General features: G+C 40.7%; 1 long non-coding RNA gene across 1 annotated transcript in view; it reads left to right on the forward strand.

Annotated features, from left to right (window-relative positions):
* Positions 1-3,809, forward strand: part of LOC137379736 (uncharacterized) — a 44,074-nt gene extending 40,265 nt beyond the window's left edge. The window contains exon 4 of the long non-coding RNA XR_010976898.1: positions 3,596-3,809. This is a non-coding gene — a long non-coding RNA (uncharacterized lncRNA). The remainder of the gene's footprint in view (positions 1-3,595) is intronic.
* Positions 3,810-6,435: the final 2,626 nt, after the last annotated feature.

Consider the following 6,435-nt stretch of genomic DNA (forward strand, 5'->3'; position numbering starts at 1 on the left):
TAGTCTAAGTGCAGAATTCTAATACGAGTTAGCCAGACAACTGTGTACAATTTCCCAGTTTCCATGTGTAAGGTCCTTGCCTAATTGATAGGCAGCTACCAAACCATTTGACCTGACTGTATTTTGAAGGACTTCTTTAATTGAGTCCATAACATGCCCACCCTGAGTTGCAGTCAGGAAGTGGGCAAAATTTGAATCCAGTTGTTGCTCCTATTGATTGGGGGGGTCTAGAGCAGAGTTTAGCATCATGGAGAGGAGCTGCCATAAATGTGCAGTACTACAGCCTTGACAACAAGTGTCTATCAAGGTTGTTTAAACTCCACCTTGTTTTATCTTGGTTGTTGAGACTGGGCTTGTCACACATGGCATATATAGAGTTAAGATTCATATTGCCTCAGGGTGTAATTTGAGACTGCACTGGCTGTCCCACAGCAGAGGAAAGCCTGCAGCACCATCATTAGCAAAAGCCTGAACAAGGGCCTGTTTCATTTGAAGGTGATGTATCAGTAGCTGTCTATAATTCTTCCGCAAATTCTGATCACGAACCTCATTGTGAGGAAGCCATCTGATCCGAAACCCATGGCCACCACGCACGTAGGGAGATCCAGGACCTACTATTCTACCATGGATACCCCCACCCTGTCGTGCACCAGTCATTCGGCTACCCAATTGTGCAGACATACACTTTATCATTAAGGAATGTTGTGGGTCTGGGGTATCAGTCTGATTATCCCACCAGATACATTCTATCCCTTCCACTTGGGGTGTCAGCCACAATAGTGCCATGAGCTCTAACTGAACCATCGGCATCAAAATTATTTCTCTCAAAGACAATTACCTGGTCTGCTTGAGGCAGCGGAATGGGATTCTGTAATCTACTAAAACAAGTTGATGGATCACCCAATGGGAAAATTAAGCCAATCCCTTCAACATTAGCCATTATGTCTGAATGGAATCCGAACTAGGAGCTAGAATGTGTCAGGACCTAATCGCAGCTAGGATTTAAAGTGAACTTTCAAGGAAATTTCCAAACCTCAAAAGTAGAATGATAGAGTTCTGATTTAAGATCCACAGACCATAATTAAGATTTTGCCGTCTCCAGATACTTAAATCGGGGTCTTAATACCACTGACAGTAAAACATTCCTTCTGTACTTACAAATCTAAAATAATTATTAAATGCAAATGGATTAGTACGGGATTCTGTTAACAACAAGACACATTTTGGGTGCCAAATGAAGTGATTTATGACTTTAACACCTTATAGGGACTAAACCAAATCATGAGTACATCCCTATGAATCTCCTTTAATTAAGTTCAAACCAGACAAACTCTTATAGACACTTACTTGCGTTCAAACAATTGAACTAGTTTTCCTTCAAAGAAAGCAAACTAACAGAGAATATTACCATCTTTCAGATAGCTTTTTAAAAAATAATTATGGCTAAATCATAAATATCCTAGATATTATAAGGGTCTGGGGAACTCTTTTCAATAGGTATCTCTCCACTTAAAGAGACACAGAGAGGGGGTTCTTGTAGTTATATACAGAATGCTACATGAGACAATTTATTAACTTTTATATATTTATTAAAGAATTTATCATGCAATACACCTTTAAGTGGATAAGTATACTACAATATCAAAGATTACTAAGAGATGTAAAACATAATCTTATTTCTAAAATAGAATTTAAAATTTTAACCTTGACAATGTTACAGCAAAATAACTTAGAATATCCATCAAAATTCAAAGTAAACTGTTACCTTAAATTCCCCGTGTAAGCCTCCTGCCTAACAAGACAGAACACTCTTGGTTAAGAGCAGAATTCTCTTGTCATGCAGTCACCCATTCTTACTATAGGTTGAGAAGTATTGATGAGGAATTTCAATACCCCTAATTTTTTGATTCAAAACTTTAACGTTTATACAGTTACTCATCTATTAACTCATCTTTTGGAATGTAGGTGTTACCTTTCTGTGCATGTTTTTCCCGCTTTCGTTATCCATATATGGTAATATAATTTGCTACTTATTCCCAATTAATTATCTGCTGAGAATTCCCTTCACATGGAGTTGTGAGCTTTTATCTGGTCAAAATGTTTGTAGTGTTTTATAGTAACACTAAGACATAACTTTATAAATGTGTTTTTTACTTAAAAGATTTTAAATTAAATTTGTGCAGTTACTTTTTTTGCCTTTTTGGGTTAAATTGGGTTTACGTGGCATCTGTTTTTTGTAGGTAACGTTCCATTTTGTGATTGATCATCTGTGATGGTTCTTTGATGGTACCTTGTACCATCTCCTTAAGTCAGTCTGTCTATATCATTAACATTATCAACTAATTAGGATTATAGTTTCTCATTTAACAAAAGGCGTTTCTAGTACACATTCCATTGTAACAGGGATGTTCATGGATTTTTAACTTTGCACTTAAAGGGAATTTTAGTGAGTCTTGAAAACTGACCATTTATTCAATTTTTAATTCTAAAAGGTATAATGTATTAATTATATCTAAATTCTACTAATTAAGCCTATTATACCTATATTTCATCACATTATTTGAATGCATTTTCCTGTATTTTTGAGTTTACAATGAACATGGGCCGTGCATTTTTTGACGTAATGAGGAAGGGAGAAAGAGAAAGAGATGATTTCTGCTGCCTGTATCCTAACTCACACTAAGTCCCATTCACCCATCACTCCTGTGCTCGCTGACCTACTTTTGCTCCTGCTCCAGCAATGCTTCAATTTTGAAATTTTGATCCTTGTTTTTAAATTTCTAAATGGCCTCACCCATTCCGAGCTCTGTAATCTCCTCCAGCCCTACAATCCTCCATGATCTCAGTACTCCTCCTGTTCTGGCCTCTTATGTGTCCTCATCTTTCTTTCACTTGTTTATTGGCAGCCTTGCCTTCAGCCACTGATGCCCTAAGCTCTGGAATTCCCTCCCTAAACCTCTCTGCACCTCCACCTCTCTCCTCCTTTAAGACACTCCTTAAAACATCTGACCCTGTTCCAACATCCCCTTCTTTTATATTCTGTCTGATTACGCTCCTGTGAAGCGCTAGGGTACATTTTCCTACATTAAAGATGCTATGTAAATGCAAGTTGTTGTTGCTGTTGTTTAGGTCATAGAGTCACCAGCAAGAGAGCAGCGTGGAAGTGAAGTTTGCATCTGTTGAGCCTTCAGCCAGATCAGCCTGTTCCCCCTAATGGAGCACAGTGATACTGGGTGGGTGGGACAGGTGCCTGAGTCGCATTGTGTCATGCAGGCCCCCACCTGCCAAGAACGAGGCATAAATTATTTTGCCACATGAGCATTAAAACTTAAAATTGCTGCTGGGAAGAAAAGAGAGCCTATCACAAGGAATTGCCAGGATCCTCGACGGAAAGACCTTTTTTACATTTTGGCTGATAGTGTTGGAACAAAGGATCCAGTCCCTACTTCCCCAATACACCAGTTAAGTCACATAACTAACTGGCAGTTGGAGTTTTTTGAATTTGAACTTGCCACAGAGTTTTAAAACTTAGAAAGCTCTTTGCTCCTGGACTGAAAAGATCTCTCTCCTGTCTGCTCCCGTCTCTTTCTCACAGAACTGAAGACCCATTGAAGACACATGAACCCCAAGAGAGAAAAATCTCCTACAGTGAACAAGGTTTAAGAAGAATACAGGGCCTCAACGAAAAGCAAGAACTACCTACAAAAGGACTACAGTGAGCTCGAAGCACAGTAACAAAAAACTCTTCTGATATTGCCTCAACCCTCTTTTTTTATTTTTCTTCTGCTCTTTTCTGTCTCTATTTGCATGTGCGTATCGCATATGCATGCTAGCATGGGCTGCGGCGTGTATCCGTAGGCGTTAACCGAATTAGAGTTTAAGTTTTAATAAATTTCACTTTTCTTCTTTAAACCTAAAAAAACCTGTTTGTGCTAATTTCTTTGCCTTATAATTGGAAAGCAGTGAACAAGAATACACCAAGGGGGAGCTAAAAATACAATGTGTTTAAAAATATAAACCCTGTTACAATAAGACCAGGTGAAGGCTAAAAGGGACCCCTAGACACCTTTCTCAGCTGGTTGTAACAACTGGCACTTCGACTGGCGCACCTGCCAGACTCTCATATGTAAATTGTTCCGTCCCAATGGGATTTAGGACGAGGTCAGGCGGACTGACAGAAGTGCCAGTCCACCAGGAATGTCTAAACGAATACCCATGGTAAGGAGGCAGTGAAGAGAGAAAAGATTCAGAAGGAAGGGGGAAGCAAGATGCCAGAGGCACCTCTGGAGAAAGAGAGATGGTGGTTGGCAGGTGAACAGGTTTATCTCCAGAGAGGAAAGCTGCAGTGATGGAAGGAACAGCCTGCAATGGAGGGGTAAGGAATACTCAGAGCCAGACAGAGGTTGACAGTTCTGGTTCGACATATTCCTGGAGGTTTTTAAACATGACCTTGTTCTGATAATGTGCCTGCGACGTGTCTTGGGACATTTTACTACATTAAAGATGCTATATAAATACAGGTTGTTGTTGTTGACCTCCTGCTGTTATCTGCCCACCCAATAAAACACTCTTTTCTCTTCATCTCCAATATTTTTATATCTAATAATTAAAAATGTTCAAAGAAAATGAAAAAATTCCCTCACAAATTTCTTTTCAATGCCCTGTGATTTCTATCCTCTGCTGCATGTAGCAGTATCCAGCAGATTAATCCTTCATTTCCGGAGCCTCCAGGACAATGCTGTAGGGTTGGCAACCAGTAGAGGCTGCATGCAGGGTCAAAGGCCTTTCAGATAATGTGGGACAAGATTAGAAGGGTTTGAAAACTGGGAGGCTGAATTTGATTCGTTGGGGGACAAGAGGACAGTGGAACTTAGTTTACTGTTATATTTTACATTCAGCAGAATAAATGATACCTTTAAACTTCTGGTGCCCTCAAACAAGCCTTGAACCACCAGAAACAATGTCCTTGGACACTCACTAAATGTCTGCCAGGTTGAAAGGGCCAATGAAATGATCCTCAGCTATGGACCACAGGCACCCTCTTGTGGCTGAAGTAAAGTAAACAGCTATTGCCTTCAGTTCAAACCACTCCCACTGATTGAGGATTATAACTGAACTCTCCAAGACGTATAGGTCTCTTGCTTGATTTATCATGTGAGGTGTAACGTGCAAATTGTTAGTCTGTAAAGCACTTCTGTGCAGTCTCACTGTGAATTATATTCTGTTCTTAATTTGTCTCCCCCGTTCTTTTCTTGAATCAAGTGGCAAACTGGGCCTAGGGTTGCCAATCCCCCAGGATTAACCTGGAGCCTTCAGGAATTGATCTGTAGGATACTGCTGCGAGTTACTGGGGAGAAAATCATTGGGGCTTTAAAAACATTGTGCAGTCTTTTTCATATCCTTTGAACACTTCTATTCGTTAGTTGTAAAAATATTGGAGGTGAGGAGAAAAGCTGTTTGACTGGCAGTGAAGAATCAACCAAACAAACAACGAAAGAGTTTGTTGGCTATCCAATTGGCTGGGAAGACAGTGCACGGTGAAGTTGGATGTGTCGGGTGACCAATGGCAGTGGTGTGGGGATGGGACCATCGGAGACAAGTGGTCATGTGACAAAACCTCCAGGAATTCATTCAACTCGAGTTGGCAACCCAACTGGGTACTGAAACAGGTCTGGGGAGGGGTTGTGGATTCCAGGAAAGGATTTGGGGAACTGTGTTTAAAGAACAGAAGCCAATGCAGCTATGAATTGTAGATCCTTGCCAAACATATCCCGAGTTCAGATCTTTGAGGGTAATTCTGACTTCTGTGCTATACTTAAAATGGGCGCATTGACTTGAATGGAAATGAATATTGATATGATCACCTGGTTCACAGTTTGTGGTAATTTACTAGAGGTAACTTTTAATTTGGGAATTGAATTTGTTTTAGAACATAGAACGTAGAACAGTACAGCACAGTACAGGCCCTTCAGCCCACGATGTTGTGCCGAACCTTTAACCTACTCTAGGATCAAACTACCTACATACCCTTCAAACTACTATCATCCATGTACTTATCCAAGAGTCGCTTAAATGTCCCTAATGTATCTGCTTCTACTACCACTGCTGGCAGTGCATTCCACGCACCCACCGCTCACTATGTAAAGAACCTACCTCTGACATCTCCCCGAAACCTTCCTCCAATCACCTTAAAATTATGCCCCCTGGTGATAGCCCTTTCCACCCTGGGAAAAAGTCTCTGGCTATCCACTCTATGCCTCTCATCATCTTGTACCCCTCTATCAATTCACCTCTCATCCTTCTTCGCTCCAATGAGAAAAGCCCTAGCTCCCTCAGCCTTTCTTTGTAAGACATGCCCTCCAGTCCAGGCAGCATCCTGGTAAATCTCCTCTGCACCCTCTCTAAAGCTTCCACATCCTTCCTATAATGAGGCGA

This window comes from Heterodontus francisci, chromosome 18, assembly GCF_036365525.1.
Source record: "Heterodontus francisci isolate sHetFra1 chromosome 18, sHetFra1.hap1, whole genome shotgun sequence".
Taxonomy (NCBI): domain Eukaryota; kingdom Metazoa; phylum Chordata; class Chondrichthyes; order Heterodontiformes; family Heterodontidae; genus Heterodontus; species Heterodontus francisci.